Source organism: Bufo gargarizans, chromosome 2 (assembly GCF_014858855.1).
Source record: "Bufo gargarizans isolate SCDJY-AF-19 chromosome 2, ASM1485885v1, whole genome shotgun sequence".
Classification (NCBI taxonomy): Eukaryota; Metazoa; Chordata; class Amphibia; order Anura; family Bufonidae; genus Bufo; species Bufo gargarizans.
In genome coordinates this window covers 67854671-67880269 of record NC_058081.1, presented here as the reverse complement: position 1 = coordinate 67880269, position 25599 = coordinate 67854671, and positions in this window count along the sequence as shown.

The window sequence follows — 25599 nt, the reverse complement described above, 5'->3', positions numbered from 1 at the left end:
GCAGACTCAGCCCCGGTGGTCTGCTGGTGTAATGAGCCTGGACACATAAGAGCCGACTGTCCCTATCGGGGTGAACCCATGGAAACCAACTATGGCTACCGCCACTCATTGTATGCCAGGAAGCTATGCGCCACCGGTACCTACGAGACTGTTGACAATAGTCACCTGTGCCAGGTGGAAGTGGGGGACACTCTGACAGTGGCACTACTGGATTCAGGGAGCCTGGTGTCCCTGGTAAGAGCTGCCCTGGTGCGGCCTGTCGAGTATACTGTCCGAAAAGTCGGCGTTGTCTTCATTCATGGGGACTTAAAGGACTATCCTACCACCCTGGCCTCCTTGTCAATGGTGGCCGTCGCCACAAAGTTACCGCATGAGTTAATAAATGTGATAGACTTCCCCGGTTTTCCGGCACTATGGCCGGATACGAAAGTTACTGATACCAGGGAGACAGATGTAACCCTAGCAGAGTGGCCCGGCTCAGAAGGGAGAACCCTGGAAACCTGAGTCAGAAGGGCCAGCAGAAGTGGTGACCGCCACTTTGGTGGAAGAGGGGGAGACAACCCCGCTAAGTGTGATGGTCGGAGATGTGGAGGACTTGCCACCGGGTCCTGAGCTGGCAGACCTCAATGTCTCTGGGGATAATTTTGGTACAACACAGCACCAGGACAACAACCGGAGGCCGAGTCTATGTTCCCCTGTTTTGTGGTTCAACAGGAGATGCTGTACCGGATAAATCAACTACGGGGTGAACATATTGAACAGCTGGTGGTGCCCAAGGCGTATCGCAAGCTTGTGTTGGAGTTAGCCCACCAACATGTTTTTGGGGGACACCTGGGCCAGCAGAAAACACAGGACCGAATTGTACAGCGGTTCTACTGGCCCAGTGCGTTCAGAGAGGTGGAAGAGTATTGCAAGTCTTGCCCAACCTGCCAGATAACCAGCCCCCAGCCACATTTTCGTAGTCCCCTGGTCCCTCTCCCGATTATTGAGGTTCCATTGGAGCAGATCACTATGGGTCTCATAGGTCCAGTACCGAAGTCCGCTACAGGGCACCAACACATCTTGGTCATCCTCGACTACGCCACTTGGTACCCGGAGGTGGTGCCACTGCGTCATACATCAGCCAAACTCATAGCTAAGGAGGTAATGGAGATGTTTTCCCGAGTGGGTCTGCCTAAAGAGGTTCTGACTGACCAAGGGACCCCTTTTATGTCCAAGGTTATGAGAGAACTCTGTAAGTTGCTCCACATAAAACAGTTGCGGATATCTGTCTATCACCCGCAAACGGACTGCCTGGTGGAGAGGTTTAATCAAACATTTTAAAAAAAATGTTAAAAAGAGTGGTATCTAAAGATGGGAGGGACTGGGATCTTCTTCTGCCATATCTCATGCTCGCGGTGCGAGAGGTGCCCCACCCTCTACTGGGTTCTCGCCCTTCGAACTGCTATACGTCTGACTCCCTCGTGGTCTGTTGGACGTGGCCAAAGAGGCTTGGGAACAACAACCCACACCGCACAAAAGTGTTGTTGAGTATGTCACCGAGATGCAAGGACGGATGGAAACAGTGTTACCCCTGGTTATGGAGGCAGTGCAGTGAGCCCAGAGTAGGGTCTATAATCAGCAGGCTCGGGTCCGGAACTTTAACCTGGGTGATCGGGTATTGGTGCTGGTACCAACCGTAGACAGTAAGTTCCTAGCTAGGTGGCAGGAACCCTATGAGGTACTTGAAAAAATTGGAGAGGTAGATTACAAGGTACCCCAGCCAGGGAGGCAAAAGCCGGAGCAGGTGTACCATGTGAATCTTCTCAAACCCTGGAAAGATAGGGTAACGTGTACTGAAGACAGCTCACGTCCAGGGTTTCTAGGGGAAGCGGATTCATTCCCTCTGTCTGAAGCAAGGGAAGCGGCTGCCACAGTGAAAATTGCTGACAGCCTCTCCTCTTAACCCCTTAAGGACACAGCCCTATTTCACCTTAAGGACCAGGCCATTTTTTGCAAATCTGACCACTGTCACTTTAAGTGCTGATAACTTTAAAACGCTTTGACTTACCCAGGCCGTTCTGAGATTGTTTTTTCGTCACATATTGTACTTCATGACACTGCTAAAATTGGGTCAAAAAACTTAATTTTTTTGCATAAAAAAATACCATATTTACCAAAAATTTTGAAAAATTAGCAAATTTGTAATACATAGTAATACCCCCAAAAATTGTGATGACTTTACATTCCCCATATGTCTACTTCATGTCTGTAGCATTTTGGGAATGATATTTTATTTTTTGGGGATGTTACAAGGCTTAGAAGTTTAGAAGCAAATTTTGAAATTTTCAGAAATCTTCAAAATCCCACTTTTTATGGACCAGTTCAGGTTTGAAGTCACTTTGTGAGGCTTACATAATAGAAACCACCCAAAAATGACCCCATTCTAGAAACTACACCGCTCAAGGTATTCAAAACTGTTTTTACAAACTTTGTTAACCCTTTAGGTCTTCCACAACACTTCATGGCAAATGGACATACATTTTTAGAATTTAGATTTTTTTGGAAAATTTTCCAATATAATCAATTTTTTCCAGGAAAAAAAACAAGGGTTAACTGCCAAACAAAACTCAAAATGGGTTGCCCTGATTCTGTAGTTTGCAGAAACACCCCATATGTGGTCGTAAACTACTGTTTGGCCAAACGGGAGGACATAGAAGGAGGGGAACGCCATATAGGTTTTGGAAGGCAGATTTTGCAGGACTGGTTTTGTTTATACCATGTCCCATTTCAATGTGGCAGGGGGGGTCTGGGGTCTGAAAGCTGAAACAAAAAAGTTTAGAATAAATGTGCTTTTTTTTTTCTTTTTTTTCTTCTAACTTTTCCCTTCTATCCCTGCCTAAAGGTGCCTCTCCCTCACTGACCCTAACCTACCTGGGTGGCAATGGGTGCAGGAGGGTGATGGATGCCGATTAGGGGGACACAGGAGCTGGTGCTGGACGATGCTGCACGGTCAGGGTGCTGGACAGGAAGAGGAGGGGAGAGAGGAGCGCAGGAAGTTTGAATCTCGCGCCTCTCTCCCCTGCACCAATCAGCACCCTGGACAGCGGCATTCAGCACCAGAGCCAGCTCCGCCTCTGCAAATCCTCGGACTGCGATAGGTGGTGTATAATTACGCCACCTATCGCAGTCTTTTTCCGGTTCATCGGGTCACAGGACACCCGAATGGACCGGAAACGCAGAAAACCGCAGGTCTGAATTGACCTGCGGTTTTCTGCGATCGTCGATGCGGGGGGTCAAATGACCCCCCCCTGCATTGTTACAGGATGCCGGCTGAATGATTTCAGCCGGCATCCCGTTCCGATTAACCCCCGCGACGCCGGCATCGCTATTTAAAGCCATGACGTACCGGTACGTCATGTGTCCTTAAGGACTCGGGAAACATGCCGTACCGGTACGTCATGTGTCCTTAAGGGGTTAACAGGCTCAGGAAGCCAGGGAGTTCATTAGTCAGAACACGGATGTGTTCTCGGACCTTCCTGGACGCACTTCCATAATCCGACATGATATTATCACTGAGCCTCAGGCAAAAGTCCGGTTAAAACCATACAGGGTACCCGAGGCTCGGTGACAAGCCATCGCGGAGGAAGTGCAGCTAATGTTACAGCTAGGTGTCATCAAGGAGTCAAAAAGTGAATGGGCCAGTCCGATAGTCTTAATACCCAAGCCGGCTGGGACATTACGGTTCTGTGACGATTTTCGCAAACTAAACGAAATCTCTAAGTTTGATGCATATCCGATGCCTCGGGTGGATGAGCTTATTGAGAGGTTAGGCCAAGCTCTGTATTTTTCTATTTTGAACCTCACCAAAAGATACTGGCAGCTACCCTTGACGGAGGCTGCCAAAGAAAATACTGCCTTCATCACACCAGAAGGGCTATACCAATATAAGGTGTTACCCTTTGGTCTGCATGGCAAGCCTGCCACTTTTCAATGGCTCATGGACGTTGTACTTCGTCCACATCATCGGTACGCTTCGGCTTACCTGGATGATATTGTCATTCATAGTACTGACTGGGAAAGTCATCTACTAAAAGTGCAGGCTGTAGTGGACTCCCTTAGGAAGGCTGGTTTAACCGCTAACCCAAAAAAGTGTGCGATAGGGTTAGAAGAGACCAAGTACCTGGGGTATGTAATTGGGCGCGGAATAATTAAACCTCAGGTAAACAAAATTGAGGCAATTCGGAATTGGCCATGACCTGTCACTACTCGGCAAGTAAAGTCATTCCTGGGAATGGTGGGATACTATATGAGGTTTGTCCCCCACTTTGCTACAATCGCTGCACCATTGACAGGCCTTTTGAAGGGACGCAAGTCAATGACTGTCCAGTGGAATGTGTCAAGTGCAGGCGTCGTTCAACTAAGAACAAAAAAAGAAGAAGAATGGCGCACCATAGGGTAATAACGTAGAGATTATAGATAAAAAGGTATCTCCACTGGGGAGGCTCACCTGATGGAGTTGTGCTAATTAGGCACAACTCTAATGTGGACGTGTATCATTGCCATGAACTCCTCACAATGGATGGTGTGCAGCCCGGGATAGATGCTTCTGTTCAGGGATGCCTGGAATCCCGCAGAGAGCCAGTAGTTCAGGTAAAAGAAAAGGTATCCCACGGCGCAAAAACCACCCAAGAGTTGGAGTGATAAGGGTTAATTATTTAATTAAGCAAGTGGTACAACGCGTTTCGGGGTTTAACCCCTTCTTCAGGTACAATAGGCTTGCATACATACAGAACGAATTGCATACATATAAATACATTAAAAAAAACCGCCAAATTCACACAGGGGGCGGGGTGGGGGCGGGTCAGTGGGCGGTACTGGACAGGCTCTAAGAACTTTGTGAGCATAAAGAGTTAAAATGCTTTAATATCTATCAGACTTGGTTTTGCTACAAGGGCTTGGTATCCCTGTTCAAGGGCATAACAGTCTTAGTATTTCGATTTACACATATTTATTCCAATGCAGACGAATTTGTAGGAGAGTAAGAGGTGATGTAGGACCTTGTGTTGTCATGTGATGTGGTCACATGACCGCCGTAAGAATAGAATCGTGGGCGTTCCTGCAGCCCTGGTGATGTGATGCAGTTGGTCACATGGCTGTACCATGTGACCGCCGTCTGAGGGAGGTGGTATGCTTGAGAGGGAGGAGGGGGCGGCTGCCTGGAGCGATGGGCGGTCGCATATAGCTGCGGCCGGTCACATGCTGGGAGACGTCACCCTTATGTCTCTTAGCAACCAGACGCTGCTGTTGCATCAGAGAAGGGGAGTGTCAGATCGAGCGTACTAATGAGCAATGTGCTCATTGAGGCAAACAGGGAGCGATCGGACCTTGGTAAACCTGGTTCTAGGTTAAAATGGGGATAAGGACACAGATATCAGGGGAGCAGATATAAATAAATAAATGAGTAGCAATAAAAAGAGTATCTGGATCGCAATTGGAACTAGTGGACCTTGTAAAGGGCTATATTAATGGTCAAAACAGTGCATGCCCAAGGGTACAAACAAAATGGGATGATTAAATAAATAAATAAATAAATAAATACATAAATAATTATCAATATGCACAGTTGTTAAAATATCATTTGAAACTTGTATTAGGCTGAAATGCGGAAATGGGTGGTCAGTAGTTAAAAGAGTAAGTACCCAATCAGAGAAGAGTTGGATTGAGGTAGATATATAATATTATAATATTATAATATTTGATGCATGTAATATTCTTAGGGATGGCGGAGAGCAGAGTAAAATCGTAGGCTAAATAATGGAATTGCTACGTCGCTGTAGTGGTAGGTTGATGGCAGAATTAGATTAGCTAATGGAGGGTCCTTGGATGGACCTATGGGGGTAAGGGATGTGGTCGGGGAGGGGAGGGGGGGGTGTTGAGGGGAGGGATTGGGGAAAGGAGGATTTGACAAAGGGAGGAGGGGGGGGGGGTTTTTGGTTGCGGCTTGAGTTTTTTCAAGAGCTGGACACGATATGGAGGTTTTTATAGATTGATTTCAAAAGCCTCGTTCAAGCCATATGGGTTGAGGCAGTTTAATTTGTAGATCCAAAACATTTCGCGTTTCCTTAGTGTCTGAATGATATTGTATCCGTTGGATCTGACCTGCTCAATCGGGGTGACCGTGAATCCCAAAAAAGAGCCTTGGTGGTGGACGGTGGCATGTCTGGAGATACTATGCTGAAGGAATTTTTTCTTCACATTGGATCTGTGTTTATTTAGTCGGTTGCGTAAGGTCTGTATGGTGCGTCCTACATAGCGGAGATTGCAAGGACATGTAATGAGATAGATGATATTGGATGATCCACAGTTAAGTTCGTCCTTGATTTTAAAAAATTCGTCATTTCGCCCCTTAAAAGAAGTGGTATTAATCATTGATCTGCAACAGAGACATCTTGGTTGGTTGCATTTGTAGCTCCCCGGGGTCTTAATATCTACTTGGCTGCCTGGTTCTTCACGTTTATTCTTCAATTTACTGGGGGCTAGCATATTTTTTAATGTTTTTGCTCGTCTAAATACTAGAGACGGTTGTTTCGTTAATTCAGAGTTCAGGAAAGGATCTTTTCTTAGGATATACCAATGTCTAGACAGAATTTTACGGATGTCTATGTGGTTGCTGTTATAGGTGGTTAAAAAGTTGGTATTGTGGTGTTTGGTATCTTTTTGTTTCTTGTTTCCTGCCAGACATTTGGCTTGTGTAAGTGTTTTTGCCTTAGTAAAAGCTGTATCTATGACATCCGTCGGATAGCCTTTCTGTATGAATCTGGATCGAATTACGTTACTTTGAGAGGTGAAATCTTCGTCCCTAGAGCAATTACGCCTAATTCGCTTGAATTGGCTGTATGGAATGTTCTTCTTCCACTTCTTGAAATGTTCACTTGAATAGTCTAGATAGCTATTGCAGTCCACTTCTTTAAAAAATGTTCGTGTGTTAATTGATCCATCATTTATATAAAGCTCTAGGTCAAGATATTCAGCTTTGGATTTGTCGCTTGAGCCTGAGAAGGTGAGACCCCAGTTGGTGGAATTTAGGTCCTTAATAAAATCATTTATTGTTAAAATGTCGCCTTCCCAGATTAAAATCAGATCGTCGATGTACCGACGATAAAAGATTATATTCTGTGTCCAGTATGTTGATTTGTAAATAAAAGTGTCCTCAAAAGCCCCCATAAAAAGATTGGCGAAACTGGGCGCGAAACGCGTACCCATCGCGGTTCCTTTGGTCTGTAAATATAGGTTCTCTTCAAACTTAAAAATATTGTGAGTCAGAATAAAATCAATACTTCTTAGGATAAAATCATTTTGTTCAGCCGGTAATTGGTCATCGGTATCTAGAAAACTTTTTACACATTTGATGCCCAATTTATGCTCGATATTCGAGTAAAGTGATGTAACGTCTAGGGTCAGCCAATGGTATGTTTCTTTCCATTTGATATTCTGTAAAAGTTGTATTAGAGTACTGGAATCTCTCAAATAAGATGGTAATTGTACTACATGTTTTTGTAGGATGATATCAACGTAGTGGGATAGATTGCACGTGAGTGATGAAAGGCTATCCGACGGATGTCATAGATACAGCTTTTACTAAGGCAAAAACACTTACACAAGCCAAATGTCTGGCAGGAAACAAGAAACAAAAAGATACCAAACACCACAATACCAACTTTTTAACCACCTATAACAGCAACCACATAGACATCCGTAAAATTCTGTCTAGACATTGGTATATCCTAAGAAAAGATCCTTTCCTGAACTCTGAATTAACGAAACAACCGTCTCTAGTATTTAGACGAGCAAAAACATTAAAAAATATGCTAGCCCCCAGTAAATTGAAGAATAAACGTGAAGAACCAGGCAGCCAAGTAGATATTAAGACCCCGGGGAGCTACAAATGCAACCAACCAAGATGTCTCTGTTGCAGATCAATGATTAATACCACTTCTTTTAAGGGGCGAAATGACGAATTTTTTAAAATCAAGGACGAACTTAACTGTGGATCATCCAATATCATCTATCTCATTACATGTCCTTGCAATCTCCGCTATGTAGGACGCACCATACAGACCTTACGCAACCGACTAAATAAACACAGATCCAATGTGAAGAAAAAATTCCTTCAGCATAGTATCTCCAGACATGCCACCGTCCACCACCAAGGCTCTTTTTTGGGATTCACGGTCACCCCGATTGAGCAGGTCAGATCCAACGGATACAATATCATTCAGACACTAAGGAAACGCGAAATGTTTTGGATCTACAAATTAAACTGCCTCAACCCATATGGCTTGAACGAGGCTTTTGAAATCAATCTATAAAAACCTCCATATCGTGTCCAGCTCTTGAAAAAACTCAAGCCGCAACCAAAAACCCCCCCCCTCCTCCCTTTGTCAAATCCTCCTTTCCCCAATCCCTCCCCTCAACACCCCCCCCTCCCCTCCCCGACCACATCCCTTACCCCCATAGGTCCATCCAAGGACCCTCCATTAGCTAATCTAATTCTGCCATCAACCTACCACTACAGCGACGTAGCAATTCCATTATTTAGCCTACGATTTTACTCTGCTCTCCGCCATCCCTAAGAATATTACATGCATCAAATATTATAATATTATAATATTATATATCTACCTCAATCCAACTCTTCTCTGATTGGGTACTTACTCTTTTAACTACTGACCACCCATTTCCGCATTTCAGCCTAATACAAGTTTCAAATGATATTTTAACAACTGTGCATATTGATAATTATTTATGTATTTATTTATTTATTTAATCATCCCATTTTGTTTGTACCCTTGGGCATGCACTGTTTTGACCATTAATATAGCCCTTTACAAGGTCCACTAGTTCCAATTGCGATCCAGATACTCTTTTTATTGCTACTCATTTATTTATTTATATCTGCTCCCCTGATATCTGTGTCCTTATCCCCATTTTAACCTAGAACCAGGTTTACCAAGGTCCGATCGCTCCCTGTTTGCCTCAATGAGCACATTGCTCATTAGTACGCTCGATCTGACACTCCCCTTCTCTGATGCAACAGCAGCGTCTGGTTGCTAAGAGACATAAGGGTGACGTCTCCCAGCATGTGACCAGCCGCAGCTATATGCGACCGCCCATCGCTCCAGGCAGCCGCCCCCTCCTCCCTCTCAAGCATACCACCTCCCTCAGACGGCGGTCACATGGTACAGCCATGTGACCAACTGCATCACATCACCAGGGCTGCAGGAACGCCCACGATTCTATTCTTACGGCGGTCATGTGACCACATCACATGACAACACAAGGTCCTACATCACCTCTTACTCTCCTACAAATTCGTCTGCATTGGAATAAATATGTGTAAATCGAAATACTAAGACTGTTATGCCCTTGAACAGGGATACCAAGCCCTTGTAGCAAAACCAAGTCTGATAGATATTAAAGCATTTTAACTCTTTATGCTCACAAAGTTCTTAGAGCCTGTCCAGTACCGCCCACTGACCCGCCCCGCCCCCTGTGTGAATTTGGCGGTTTTTTTTAATGTATTTATATGTATGCAATTCGTTCTGTATGTATGCAAGCCTATTGTACCTGAAGAAGGGGTTAAACCCCGAAACGCGTTGTACCACTTGCTTAATTAAATAATTAACCCTTATCACTCCAACTCTTGGGTGGTTTTTGCGCCGTGGGATACCTTTTCTTTTACCTGTCCAGTGGAATGAGCAGGCGGAAAAGGCTTTCTCCGCTCTGAAGTCGGCCCTGTGTGGGTCCCCAGTGCTGGTTACGCCCAACTTCAAGAGGGAGTTTGTGGAGGCCTAGGAACTGTACTCTCTGAGGACATCAATGGAGAGGAACATCCCGTTGTTTTCCTGAGCCGCAAACTTACTCCAGCCGAGACTAGGTACAGTATAGTGGAGGGAGAGTGCCTAGCCATCAAGTGGGGAGAAAGTTCCATCTGCTAACCAACCACTTCCCTCTCAAGTAAAAAACTGAACTGTTTAAGTTAAAGACATTGTCATTGCCTCTATACTGCGTCCGCAAGCCTGTCTACCAGAAGAAATCCCCACAGTTGTTATAGAACCAATTGGTTGGGTATATGCCCCATAAGGGAGTGTCTTTGCACTAGGACTCCATCTTAAATGGGCCTCTTTTTGCTATATACTGTATATGTACCATGCTGTATAATGTGACATGCTTGTTTGAAAAAGGCTGTTTAGCCGAAATATGTTAGGTTTGCCTGTATTCTGTTTATGGCAATAAAGTGGAGATTGATTAACATAAAAAAGTAAGTGTTGATCCACTTCTTCTACTTTGATGCTGAGAAAAGGGCTGAGCTAGCTGTCCCTCTCTCTTTCTCAGAAAGATGTACCCTAGCCAAATACTTTAGGCCCACGGTTTGTGGCTCAGTCATCTGGCTGGCTCCTTGGTCACAGAGCTAGTGACCCATGGTCTGTGGCTGAGCATCCCCATCTCAGCATCTTCTTCTGGTCACTCATGCAGACTGATATGAGTCTCTTCTTCTAAGCACTAGTCCTCCACTTCAGATACTAGGTCCTCTGACTGCTCTCATTATATACAGTTTTTAGTTGACCTAGAACCTTCTAGTGGGAGGGGTGTAGTTGAGAAACACAACCCAAACAAATGCACTGTTACAATTCTGGTCTCTCATAGACATGCATTAGAGTTTCAATAACACTCAATAGCAAAGACACAGCAGTTTCTCTAAACAAAAACAAGTCTTCAGACATAAATAATAACAGAGCTAAACCAGACATTCAAAAGGTCAGTCTGTCTGGTTTTGGTGGTTGTCATGGTTTGAATCTCTGTGACAATGGCCACACCCATCTGCCTCCCAGCCAAGCTCTTGAACTAATCCCTGCTTACCTCATTTGCATAGCCAATCAGAGGGGGTTTCACAATTTGCCAATTGAAAGAGGTGTTCCAACTGGCAATATAAATATATGTGATGCATTTAATAAATAATTTTGTCAGTTTGAACTCACATACAGCCTGACTGGTGTTAGTTCTGTGAGAATTAAAACGACACGAGCGGAACCAGCAGATTCTGTGGTCACATCAGGGAGTGCCGTGAGAGCAGAATAGAGCGAGCAGGGGCTCGTTACATTGGTGGCAGCGGTGGGATTGGCTCTCCAGTTACTGGGGCACTCCAAATCACAACTAGGAATGAACAGCTATGCAGCCTGCAGGAGAGACACGCTGAAAGATTTACTTGAGAGCCGAGGAGGGATTGCTGGGACAAAGAACAAGGCAACCTTGTTCAGTGAGTTAGCTGAGATGGATCAGAGGGATGGTGATGCTGGACCTCGGTCCGTGGAAGACTTGTTTCAGCAACGAGTTAGAGAGCGGTTGGCATTATATGGTGCCAACCCATCCGAGACCGCCATACAGAATGCCATCAGAGACATCCAGCTGCAGGATGAGCGGCAAGAAAGAGAACTAGAGCGACAAGAGAGAGAATTGGAGTGACAACATGAGTGGAGAATGACGGAAATACGGCGATCAAAGACAGCACCTAGAGATACAGCACCTGTCCGTAAGTTGCCCTTTCGCGCATTCAAATTATTTAAGGAAGGAGAGGAGGAAATAGAAGAGTTCCTCCAGGACTTGAGAGACTGTGCCAGATACATAAAGTGCCGTCCCAAGATCAGGTCGCCTTACTGGCGAGTAATCTAACTGGCAAAGCTGCGGATGCGTATCAGGCCATGGAGGATGAGGACGCCATGGATTATAACCGGGTAAAAGAAGCCCTGCTAGCCCGATTTGCCATTACCCCCTGAAGCCAGCCGGATTAAGTTTCGAGAATCCCGGAAACAAGGCAACCTAACCTACGTGGAGTGAGCACATCGTCTGCAGCGGAACCTCAAGGGCTGGTTCCAGGGGAGCCATGCTCATACCATAGAGGACATCACCCAGCTAGTTCTCTTAGAGAAGTTCTTTGACCACACCCCTCTGATAGTACGGGATTGGGTGCGAGATAAGCGGCCACAGACGGTACAGCAAGCAGCGACTTTGGCCGATGAATATCTGGACTCTAGGAGATCCATTGGAGGCCAGCACTATCCACTACCGCGGCCCAGTGTACCAACCTCGAGCCCAACTCCAGTATCTCAGTGGGCTGCCTCTAGACCCTTAGCCCGATCAAAACCTTCTACCGGGCCTAAGTGCTATACATGTAATCAGACGGGTCATATGCAGCGTTATTGCCCTAACCGATCCCCGAGGTACCAAGAGACTGCCCAGTTATCCAGGTCGGCGACTTATTGCCTCCAGAACGAGGCCAACCCTCTAGATGTTCAGGAAGAGTTTGGTGAGCTGTTCGAGGCTGATCCCGTCTAGACCACAGCTGAAGATAATCGGCAACACCATCGTCAGGCGGTATGGGTTAATGGGCAGCCGGCCCAGGGTCTTCGTGATTCCGGGGCTACGATTACCCTTATTCAGCCTCACATGGTTCCTCAGTCAGCCCGAACCGGCCAGCCTGTGGCATTCAGGGTAGCAGGGGGCAAGGTGCTGTGTTTATCCACCGCCAGAGTTCACCTGGATTAGGGCTCAGGGAAGCGACAAGTGCGAGTAGGGATACTCCGTGAGTTACCCGCGGAAGTACTTTTGGGGAATGACTTGGGGCATTTGACTTCTTCATTTGCACCAGAGACCGCCATGGCCGTGACCACCCGACAACAAAGCCACCTACAAGGCAACTCCACTCCTATGGGGACCCAAGTAAGACCCAGGTAAGACCAAATCCTTACCCCGACTTGACAACCCCATGTCCTGGGATTCTCCTTCAGACGTTAGGCAAGAAACCCAGAGAGACCCTACTTTAGCGTGCTATCGGGACAGGGCGGGCAAGGATCCAGGGGGATTAGGGGAAGACAGAATAGAGTGGGAGGGAGGGCTTCTTTATCGTTACACTGAAGGGATGGGCAACGGGAAGCGTGAGGGCCCCCACAAACAGCTAGTCGTACCCCAGAAGTACAGACAGGAGCTATTGAGGCTGGCTCACGATATCCCCTTGGCCGGACATTTAGGGATAGCTAAGACCCGGAGTCATTTGTCTCGTGCTTTCTTCTGGCCTAGGTTACATGCAGAGGTACGAGAATACTGCCGGACCTGTGAGACTTGCCAGAGGGTAGGAAAGGCGGGGGATCGTCCAAAAGCCTCTCTGCACCCCATGCCGATAATTAGGCAACCCTTTAGCTGGATAGCAGTAGACATTATTGGCCCACTGGCCCGCCCCAATGCCACTGGAAAGAAGTATATTCTTACAGTGGTGGATTACGCCACCCGCTACCCGGAAGCTATTCCCCTATCCAATATCCAGGCTGGCACGGTAGCTGATTCCTTACTGCGGGTGTTTACTAGGGTAGGATTTCCCCAGGAGATATTGTCTGATCAAGGAAATCAGTTCACCGCCGAGCTGACCCAGCAGCTCTGGCGCCTCTGTGGAATTAAAACCCCCTCTGATTGGCTATGCAAATGAGGTAAGCAGGGATTAGTTCAAGAGCTTGGCTGGGAGGCAGATGGGTGTGGCCATTGTCACAGAGATTCAAACCATGACATTACCGCAATAAATCAACAATCCTGTTTTACCAATAAACAAGTTAGACTTCAAAGAACAGCCCTCTTATTTTGAAGTCAGAATTAGTCAGTTTGAACTCACATACAGCCTGACTGGTGTTAGTTCTGTGAGAATTAAAATGACACGAGCGGTCGTTTGAGGCCGGATCATCAACGGCGGAACCAGCAGATATTGTGGTCACATCAGGGAGTGCCGTGAGAGCAGAATAGCGCGAGCAGGGGCTCGTTACAGTGGTAAACAAGTCTGTCTTTTCCCCTCCAAAATATGCCCTTCTTTAAACCTTATGGTAGCTGTGGAAAATTACCAGCTCCTCATTATTAGCTAGAAAGTCCCAAAAATCTCTCAGTATTCATTAACACTTTTGTGCACACAGTGCTGTGCAAACCCAGTGTAAATGAAGAGGATATATATAAAAAACAACATATAAAATTACAATTACACAGTATTAAACAGTTTAAGCCTGTGCAAGTTAACCCTTTTAAAGTGAAGTAAGGAGTTGTTAACTCTGTATAAGGGTAACAGGGGCAAATGTCCACAGATGTCCAGACTTAAAAGTATCCCCGCTCCAGGGCACTACACATATAGCCTCTGATGAATCCTTTAAAGGTTCTGCCTCATTTGGTCTTAAAGGGGTTGTACACATTTGGAGGGATTTCTGCCAAAAAAAAAAACACCCCTCCCTCCTGGACAGACCTGCGAAAGGGAAGAATACTTACCTGCTTCCTGACACTGGCTCCCAGCTCCTTCCCTCTCCAGTCTCTGTTGCTCTGCTGGAGTCCCTAAACGTTGGCTCACGGATCTTGTGTGCTCTGACCTCCGCTACTCTATTCAGGTCCCTGGATGTAAGCTTCCGGTTTTACGCTGCTGCAGCCAATCACTGGCCATAGCTGTGATTTGCTCCCCTTGTGTCATGTGACCATTTGACTTGATGCAAGGGGTGCAGGTCACTGCTGTGGCAAGTGATTGGCTGCAGCAGTGTCAAACTGGAAGCTTATATCCAGGGACCTGAATGGAATAGCGGAGGTTCGAGAAGACAGGATCCGTGAGACAGCGTTGGAAAGCAGGTAAGTATACTTGCCTTGGTGGGTCTTCCCAGAAGGCGGGGGTTACCAAAAGCCCCCAAACATACACAATCCCTTTAAGGGTGCAAATATTTATTTTTTTATTTTTCTTCATTGTGGAATCTCTGAAGAAATTTCTATAAGGGCTCATTCACACGGCCGTATGAACGGATCCGCACCTGTTCCACAATTTTGCGGAATGTCTGCGGATACTTTCATTTCTATGGGCCCTCAAAAGATGTGGACAGCACACCGTGTGCTGTCTGCATCCGTTATTCCGTACCACGGCTCCGCAGAAAAGATAGAACAGGCATTTTCTATTATAGTTGCGGCCATGTGCGGTCCGCAAATAGCGAAACGCATATGGCCCGTATCCGTATTTTGCGGATCCACAAATTGCGGATCTGCAAAGCACTACGACCGTCTGAATGGGCCCAAAAAGACTTGTTAACATTATTTTGCAGATCAGTACCATTTCGCCAATACTAAATTAACGTAGTTTTTTATGTTTTACTACTTTTGCAAATTTACCGTAAACGACTTGCTTGTCTCCATGTTCTGAGAGCCATAACTTTTGTTTATTTTTTTTTTCATTGACAGAGATGTATGAGCGCTTGTTTTTTTGTGGCGTGCACTGTACTTTTTATTGACTCCTCATTTTGGGGTACATATTTTTTAACACTTTTATAATGCTACTGTATTACAGTGCATTATATCTGTTAGGATATTGCTGACAGGCATCCTAGTAGGCTTCTGGCATGACCTGAAAATGTGATTTTCAAATCCATTAGGCCCCTGACTGTCATGTTGTGGAAATTTTATTAGGATGTGTATTTAATATAAAATGTATTGTCATCATGTCTCTCAGTGTCAGGGTAAACCACGGGAGTGGATATCTTCCTGTGTATGTAGAGACACAGCTGCCGGGCGCAGAGGTCTCCGTCGGCGAATGGTCCAATGTGCTATGCACTGGGCTGTGGGCCGGGGGAGACTGATGTGTTCAATGGAGCAGTGTTTCTTGGTGAATGTATGGATGCCAGCTAGGGCCCCCGCGCAAGACGCAGATTTATTGGCTTGGCATGGATGCATTTGTTAGGAGAACAATATATGAAAGGAACGTGCGTTTGTTGACTCTAGTGCGCCTGATCAGCCGCTGGAGATAATGACGCTGTCCTGTAAATAAACATGCATGAGGATCATAGTAACTTTATATGGCATTGATCACTGAGCAAGGCTGGATAAAGTTCACTCTAGTGGTAATGGGAGATTATTGTATACATGTGTTTGTTAGCTGGCTATGTTATTCTAAATGATGGAGGTTTCTCATCTTCCTGTGTCATCACTTCCTATGAAGTAAGTGGTCGGGTGACGGGCCGGCCCCTTTTCTATTGTTAGACCCTTTTGTGACTAAATAAAAGTGAACAGACTGGGCAGGAGGAGAGCGGTGCTCAGCAGAACTGAACATGATGACACCTTTGAGTCTTGATGAAGAGATTTACCATTTCTTACACAAAGTCTGATGCAAGCGAATTTCTACTACAAATATTTCTATAACAATGGCGATGGGGATGTCAGTCACTGTAATGAGCTCCTTTGATGCCTCGGTCACTATCAACTGCAACATTTAAGGGGTTGAATTTCAGGATCTTACTTACTATCCTGGCCGTTGCAGTAGGTTGTCAGCTAAATGTTACAACTCTCAGCCAGAATATAAAACTGTAAACTTCTTCTGGCATGCTAAACTAGCTTCTTGGTGGTAGGATTGAGAATATGGGTTCCCCAGGAGCAGAAATATTTTTTAAGGAGTTCCTTCATGGTCCTAAAGGGAGGCGTGACACCTTTGTTCCCAAGCATTCCAACGGAAAATAAAAAGTTGTCGAAAGAAACCGTATCGGTCGAGTCCTCAGCCAGCTACTCAAAATGCACATCCTCAGGCTGAGCACAGATACTTCAGGCAATAAGGCAGATAATGATCTTGCACGGTATAATCTCGTTTTGACAGAATATCTTTTCCATCAGTGTGGAAAATTCTCTTAAAAGATTATTGTTGTCATCATTGAGTCATACAAAGATAATCTTCTCTGAATTAACTGTCGTTTCTTCCCCGTGCTTGATCAGAACCCAAAAATCAGTGCACATAAATCGCACATCATAAAAAATCAGACTCTTAAAATCTTAAATATGTTTACAACATAAAATGCAGGAAATAAAGAGGAGCTGAAGTAGTAATGGAGGGGGCATATGACAGGAGAGTGGTGCTGGGTAATAAGTAGGATTGGTAAGGCTTAATTGGGAATATATAGGAGAGCCTGTGCAGAGGGAGGGTGGTTCAGCCCAGGAGGGTGAGGGGAAAACATTGGCTGCCCTCCCTTATACTGGTGATAGTAGGTCTAGCTTGGTCATGATGTCATGACAAAGTCATGTGAAGGGTCATTGAAGGCAGATGGAAAAGGTATTGAAGAAGATAGATGAGGACCTCAAATATCTGTTGTGGCAATTTTGGCTTGGGTGCCATGTTCAGCCTTTTATTCATTTTTTGTGGCGCTCTAGAGATGAGAAAATTTCCAAAATTAGTTTTTGGTCGGATTTGATCAGATCTGCAATCAGATTTGAAAATTGTGCATGGCCTGAGGTCTTCTAGGACTGTAGCCAATCCATTCTAGAGCTTTAAAAGGCATTTGTCAGCAGATTTGTAACTATGAAACTGGCTGACCTGTTGTATGTGTGCTTGGCAGCTCAAGGCATCTGTGTTGGTCCCATATTCGTATGTGCCCGCAATGCTGAGAAAAAAGTTGCTTTAATATATGTCTTCTGTTCTATAAATTGGTTGCCGTCAATGGTGGAGTACAAAGGGCCAGAGCCCAGTTAAGGAACACATTTCGTTGTACTGAATAGGCCTGTGAATGTATATTTGTTAAGATGTTATAATGATGTCATATGGACAGTTTGTGTTTTATATTGTGCATTTAATAAAAGGCTGTGATGGCCCTTACTCTAAAATTTGGAGTCACAACTGTTTTTGGAAAGGGAATTTGGGGTGGATTTCAGTCCTCCTGCCAAAATCTGCTATCCCATAGTAATGGAGTTAGCACAAACACTAAAACTAGTAGAGTATGGCTTACAGCTCATGAAAACCCAAAAGTTTGTATCTCAGAATTAGAATATAAGACTAATAAAAAAATGATTTTAATACAGAAATGTTGGCCTATCTACAATTATATACCAATACTTGGTCTGGGCTTCTTTAGCATGATTTACTGCATCAGTGTGGCGTGGCATGAGGCGATCAGCCTGTGGCACTGCTGAGGTATTATGGAAGCCCAGGTTGCTTTGATAGGTGCCTGGTGTCTCTCATTTTCCTCTTGACAATATCTCATGGGGTTTAGGTCAGGTGGGTCTGCTGGCCAATCGAGCTTTGTGATACCGTGTTTATTAGAGCAGGTATTGGTACTTTGGTAGTGTTGGTAGGTGCCAAGTCCTGCTGGAAAATGAAATCAGCATCTTCATAAAGCTTGTCAGCAGAGGGAACCATGAAGTGCTTTAAAATCTCCTGGTAGATGGCTGCTCTGACTTTGGACTTGATATTAAACAGTGGACCAACACCAGCAGATGACATGGCTCCCCAAACCATCACTGACTGGGGAAACTTCACATGGGACTGTTGGGCAAAACCCCCACTTCTATAATTGTCGGGGTCCCAATTAAAGTTTTCTTCATGAGCGCTCGGAGAGCTGACACAGACACATTGCTGAATCAAAATTCTCTCTCCTTTATTCCATGCAAGGATACATCTTTATAACACTACAGATAATCACAGACAAATCTGGCACACCGCCAAAGGGGTGGAAAGCAAAACTAATGATCTGATTGGTTATTCATAAAAGGCAATACTTCCGCACCATACTAACAGAATTCTAATAATTAAGAAGTTTCTGCAACATCTTATATCAAAATTAGCATTCTCCAGCAGCACATCCAGAAAATCAGAAGGAACATACCTCTCTCTTCTACATCAAACTCTGATAAGGAAACGAGGGAGTTGCTTACTTGACCTTGCAGCTGGGAACTTCTGATCTATATACACAGAAACTCCCTAATTCCGTCCAGCTGGCTCATTAATTTTTCCATATATGTACAAGATGGAGGACATGTTAAAACAAAATGGATTCTCATCCCTCACAAGACCTCAAGCAGCTTGGATTGTGTGCTTCCCCGCTCTTCCTCCAGACTCTGGGACCTTGATTTCCAAATTACAAACCGGATTCCCAAAAAGTTGGGACACTATACAAATCGTGAATAAGAACTGAATGCAATGATGTGGAGGTGCCAACTTCTAATATTTTATTCAGAATAGAACATAAATCACGGAACAAAAGTTTAAACTGAGAAAATGTACCATTTTAAGGGAAAAATATGTTGAATCAGAATTTCATGGTGTCTTACAACACTCAACAGACGTCTGGGGACTGAGGAGACCAGTTTCTCAAGTTTAGAAATAGGAATGCTCTCCCATTCTTGTCTAATACAGGCCTCTAACTGTTCAATCGTCTTGGGCCTTCTTTGTTGCACCTTCCTCTTTATGATGCGCCAAATGTTCTCTATAGGTGAAAGATCTGGACTGCAGACTGGCCATTTCAGTACCCGGATCCTTCTCCTACGCAGCCATGATGTTGTGATTGATGCAGAATGTGGTCTGGCATTATCTTGTTGAAAAATGCAGGGTCTTCCCTGAAAGAGATGACGTCTGGATGGGAGCATATGTTGTTCTAGAACCTGAATATATTTTTCTGCATTCATGGTGCCTTTCTAGACATGCAAGCTGCCCATGCCACATGCACTCATACAACCCCATATCATCAGAGATGCAGGCTTCTGAACTAAGCGTTGATAACAACTTGGGTTGTCCTTGTCCTCTTTCATCCGGATGACATGGCGTCCCAGATTTCCAAAAAGAACTTCGAATCGTGACTCGTCTGACCACAGAACAGTCTTCCATTTTGCCACACTCCATTTTAAATGATTCCTGGCCCAGTGAAAATGCCTGAGCTTGTGGATCTTGCTTAGAAATGGCTTCTTCTTTGCACTGTAGAGTTTCAGCTGGCAACGGCGGATGGCACGGGGGATTGTGTTCACTGACAATGGTTTCTGGAAGTATTCCTGAGCCCATTCTGTGATTTCCTTTACAGTAGCATTCCTGTTTGTGGTGCAGTGTCGTTTAAGGGCCCGGAGATCACAGGCATCCAGTATGGTTTTACGGCACAGAGATTGTTCCAGATTCTCTGAATCTTCGGATGATGTTATGCACAGTTAGATGATGATAGATGCAAAGTCTTTGCAATTTTTCGCTGGGTAACACCTTTCTGATATTGCTCCACTATCTTTCTGCGCAACATTGTGGGAATTGGTGATCCTCTACCCATCTTGGCTTCTGAGAGACACTGCCACTCTGAGAAGCTCTTTTTATACCCAATCATGTTGCTAATTGACCTAATTAGTGTTATTTGGTCTTCCAGCTCTTCGTTATGCTCAAATTTACTTTTTCCAGCCTCTTATTGCTACTTGTCCCAACTTTTTGGGGATTTGTTGACATTGTGAAAATTTGAATCAACGTATTTTTCCTTTAAAATGATACATTTACTCGGATTAAACGTTTGATCTGTCATCTACGTTCTATTACAAATAAAATATTGACATTTGCCATCTCCACATCATTGCATTCAGTTTTTATTCACAATTTGTTTAGTGTCCCAACTTTTTGGGAATCCGGTTTGTACAAAATGTACTTTTATCAGGACTCTGGACCACTGAGTAGCAGTCCAGTCCGTTTTCTCCTTAGCCCTAGTAAGATACGTCTGACATTGTGTCATAGCCCATATACTGGGTTACATCTGTGTGTGACGGCTCTTGAAGAACTGACTCCAGCCACAGTCTACTCCTTGTAAATCTTCCCCAAAATCTTGTATGACCTTTTCTTGACAATCTTGTCAAGTCTGTGGTTTGCCCTGTCTTCTGGACAACTGTCAAGTCAGCAGTCTTCCCCATGATTGTGTAGCCTTCTGAACCAGACTGAGGAACCATTTAAAGGCTTAGAAAACCTTTGAAGGTGTTTGTGTTGATTAGCGAGCGCTCTGTACAGTTTTAGAATCCATTGGCTCCGATGAGCCAAAGTTATTACTTCGCAAAGTCTTGCGAGACTTCCCATAATAACTTCAGAAATTGATTTATACTGTAAAAAAACAGTTCCTGAACCCAAGTTCAGGAAATGTTTTTTTACAGCATAAATCAGTTTCTGAAGTTATTATGCGAAGTCTCGCGAGACTTCGCAAGGTATTAACTTCGCCTCATCGGAGCCAATAGATTCTAATACTTTACGGAGCACTTGCTCCCTACAGTATTAAAACAAAGTTTTATGCGAATCAACTTCGGATGATTCGCTCATCCCTACTGACCATGGTTAGAACAGCATAATGTTCCTGACAGGCAAGTGTATTTTTTTAATGTTAATTATGGCTTACAGGTAATAAAAAAAACAAAAGTCAGTATCTCTGAAAATTAGAATATTGTGAAAAAGTGGTGACACACTCTAATCAGCTAATCAACACAAACACCTGCAAAGTCGATTCACTCATCCCTTATGGTCAGCATGAAATACCCACAGGCTTATTGGTTAAAAACAGCTATTTGTTAGGCTACTTTCACACTTGCGCTTGATCGGATCCGTTCTGAACGGATCCGATCATATTAATGCAGACGGAGGCTCCGTTCAGTACGGATCCGTCTGCATTAATAACTTAGAAAAAATTCTAAGTGTGAAAGCAGCCTGAGCGGATCCGTTCAGACTTTCAATGTAAAGTCAATGGGGGACGGATCCGCTTGAAGATTGAGCCATATGGTGACATCTTCAAGCGGATCCGTTCCCATTGACTTACATTGTAAGTCTGGACGGATCCGCACGCCTCCGCACGGCCAGGCGGACACCCGAACGCTGCAAGCAGCGTTCAGCTGTCCGCCTGTCCGTGCGGAGGCGAGCGGAGCGGAGGCTGAACGCCGCCAGACTGATGCGGTCTGAGCGGATCCGCCTCCATTCAGACTGCATCAGGGCTGGACGGAAGCGTTCGGGTCCGCTCGTGAGCCCCTTCAAACGGAGCTCACGAGCGGACCGACGAACGCTAGTGTGAAAGTAGCCTTACTCTGAAACACAGCAGCATTTTACGTAAAGTATAGTTATATTTCAGGTCACTTCTCCAGCCTGAGTTTTGTATAATTGTCAGCATTTTACTGAACATTTTACAAAAACAATCTCTATTTGCCAAATATGCAATGCAGAAATGGTTTGAATGACCTCTGTCTTAAAGGGAGTCTTTCACCTAAAATGACCATTATACACCACAAACATGATGATATCCATTACATTCCCCATATTATAATCTTACCTTTCATATTGCTGTCCGTCGCCTATTCTCTCTTAAAAACGCTTTTAATCCATATGCTAAATAGGTTCTGAAGGTGCCCAGGGGCGGCGTTTATGCGGCCGGTGCCCAGGCTCCACGGCGCTGTTCAAATCAAACCCCTTCCCTTTCACCCCTCTGGCCCGCCCTCGGTTCTTGAGATAGCATCCTTCAGTCAATGACAAATCCGGCGCCTGCGCACTCCATTACCCACTAGGGCAGAGGCAGCAGAGCGTTTAATGCGCATGCGCCGGCCCGTACATCCCGATATTTTGGCAGTTTACTTCCGCCGGCGCATGCGGATTAAACGCTCTGCTGCCTCTGCCCTAGTGGGTAATGGAGTGCGCAGGCGCAGGCGCCGGATCTGTCATTGACTGGAGGATGGTATCTCAAGAACCGAGGGCGGGCCAGAGGGGTGAAAGGGGAGGGGTTTGATTTGAACAGCGCCGTGGAGCCTGGTCACCGGCCGCATAAACGCCGCCCCTGGGCACCTTCAGAACCTATTTAGCATATGGATTAAAAGCGTTTTTAAGAGAGAATAGGCGACGGACAGCAATATGAAAGGTAAGATTATAATATGGGGAATGTAATGGATATCATCATGTTTGTGGTGTATAATGGTCATTTTAGGTGAAAGACTCCCTTTAACAGAAAATAGATGTTGACCAAATCACAAGGCATAGAGCATTCAGATGACCAGTATACAGCGATCTACATGATATACAAATATACAAGAGACAAAACCAATAGTAAAAATAAACCGTTATTCCTTGTACGGCCTCATCTTGAATTTGGGGGTCACTTATGGGCCCCATTCTGTAAAAACAATATAGGTGGGATGGATAAAGGGTTTAAATAATGTTTTAATGCTAAACATTTTTTTTCGAATTGTTGGTTAATTTAAAAAAAAAAATTCATTGTCACTATATTTTTAAAAGAATGCATATAATTAGTGATGGGCGAACATCAGTCTTAGGCATCTGTTAACGCATACATTTTTGGTATGCATTAAATGGATGGCAAAAATAGGATGTGAACCCAGCCTTATGTACCAGTACACAGCGGAGCAGCGTGGCGGAGAGGGGAGGCCGCCATGTACTGACAGAGCGCTACCTGTGTCACCACCAGACATCTGAGAAGCTCTGACAGACGTCCTTCAGAACCTCCTCCTTGAGGTTCCTTTTTTTTTCTTTCATTTTCTCATCTCGTTAGCCTCTCTCAGCTGTCATGTAGTTGCACTGATTGCATCCCTTTAAATCCCTTCCCATACTGCATCACTTTTTGGTTTATACAACTTCCTGGAGTGTATGCATGCTGATGCTACTACTGAGTCTTCTACAGATAAGTTTTGTTCATTCATTTGTGTTTTCCTGTTTGCTGGATCCCAGGTGACCCTGACTCCCTCCGTATAAAGTGTAGGGAGCCGGTGGTCGTGTCCCCTCACTATTATAGGGTGTTCAGGTGTTATACAGTCGAGGTATGAGGATATGCGATCATCTACCATTGAGATTTTTGCATAGGCTGAGCAGTTAGGGAGAGAGCCAGGTCTGCTGCAGGGCTCTCCCTTTTGTTCCTTAGTTTTGGAACCAGTCAGTCGGATCTTCATTTTGTGTCTTCTAGTTTTCTATACACCTTCCGTGACAACCTGGTCCTGGTGGTCAGGGATGAGGACTGTGTTTCCCAAGGATAATTTTCTACTGGGAAATACAGGGCACAGTATAATACACTAGAATCTATATGATATAAAGATATCAGCCCTACCCCGAATAATAATACAATTAGGTGGTCATTTATTATATACAAATACGTCTATGTTAGACGTATTTCTGACACAGATTGTGGCTCAAAGGTCCTAGCACTGCCAGGTCTAAAAAAGGATGGTGTGGGTAGGGAAAGGGATACAGTTATGGCCATCCAGTTATTGGATACCACCGCCATACATTGACCAGATCACACCTCTGTACAGTGACCGAATAACACCGCCATACCATGACTGGATAAAAGGGTATAAGAGGGCACAGTACAGGGAATGACTACGGGCACTACACAGGGTGTGGTAAGAGGGCACAATTCAGGGTATATGGGGGCACAGTATGGGGTTGGGGGCACAGTCACATGACCTTGTGACATTAGAAGGTCCTTATGGTGAATGCGGTTCATACGCCACCATAATGAGAGGCAGAGGAGTGAGACAAGGGTGTGATTATGTGGCTAGAGATAAAAAATGGAACTATCGGCCAGTACAGGACCCAAAAATTAGGCAATAGGCATTCACCTGACAGCAAAGGACTTTGGATTCTGTGGCTGGAGGTACATTAGGCGGTTACAGGATAAATATTTAACTGTCGGCCAGTACAGGCCCCAAAAATTATGCAATAGGCATTCACCTGACAGCATAGAACTTTGGTTTCTGCAGCTGGAGGTACATTTAGCAGTCACAGGATAAATATGTAACCAGGGCCGCCATCAGGGGGGTACAGCCAATACCCCAGTAAGGGGCCCGGACCCTGGGGGGGGGGCCCGGCCAGTTCCAATAAAAATATAAATAAAAAGTTGAACTTTATTGCATCGCTAGAGGGGGCAATTGATTATTCCTTTAGTGATGTCTGGTTCATGAACGAATCGTTCATTTGAATCGATTCAGTTCACTGAACCGGAGGAGTCGATTCCTCAGACCTTGCTGATCCGTGTGAAGCCGCTCAGTCTGAGTCAGTGAGTCACAGCACACAATAGCAGAGCCGCTGGCAGCAGGGAAGGGAGGGGCTCGGGAGGAGTGTAATCTGATCCTAGAGTGGAAGCTGCTGCTGCCAGCCCCTCCCCTCCCCGCCCACCAACCAATCAGAGCTGAGGAAAGGCAAGCACTAGCAGCTCTGAGTCTGAGTCACTGACACAAGTACAGGGAGTCTAAGAATCGAATGAGTCTCTACAGGTTAAAATAATCTAAAGATCCGACTTAGTTAGAGACCCATTCGATTCTTTGAGTTAAAAGAACCGTCAGTCACTAGAACACTGAGGCTGTCGGCTGATGCTTTTGCAGCAGTGATAAGATTAAGGGACAGGAGCAGAGAGATAAGAGAAGTGATAGATGACTGTGAAGACCACGCGATCTGTTGCTCAGAAGCCATGAGATTGTAAGGCTACTTTCACACTAGTGGCAGGACGGATCCGACAGGCTGTTCACCCTGTCTGATCCGTCCTGCCGTTATTTCACCGGACCACCGCTCCGTCCCCATTGACTATAATGGGGATGGGGGCGGAGCTCCGGCGCAGCACGGCAGTGCATGGTGAAAGGCCGCCGGACTAAAAGTACTGCATGTCCAACTTTTTAGTCCGACGGCCTCTCACCGCGAACTGCCATACTGCGCCGGAGCTCCACCCCCGTCCCCATTATAGTCAAAGGGGACGGAGCGGCGGCAGGACGGATCCGACAGGGTGACAATCTCTCTTCAGGTTTATTAGAAAATCGTGCACA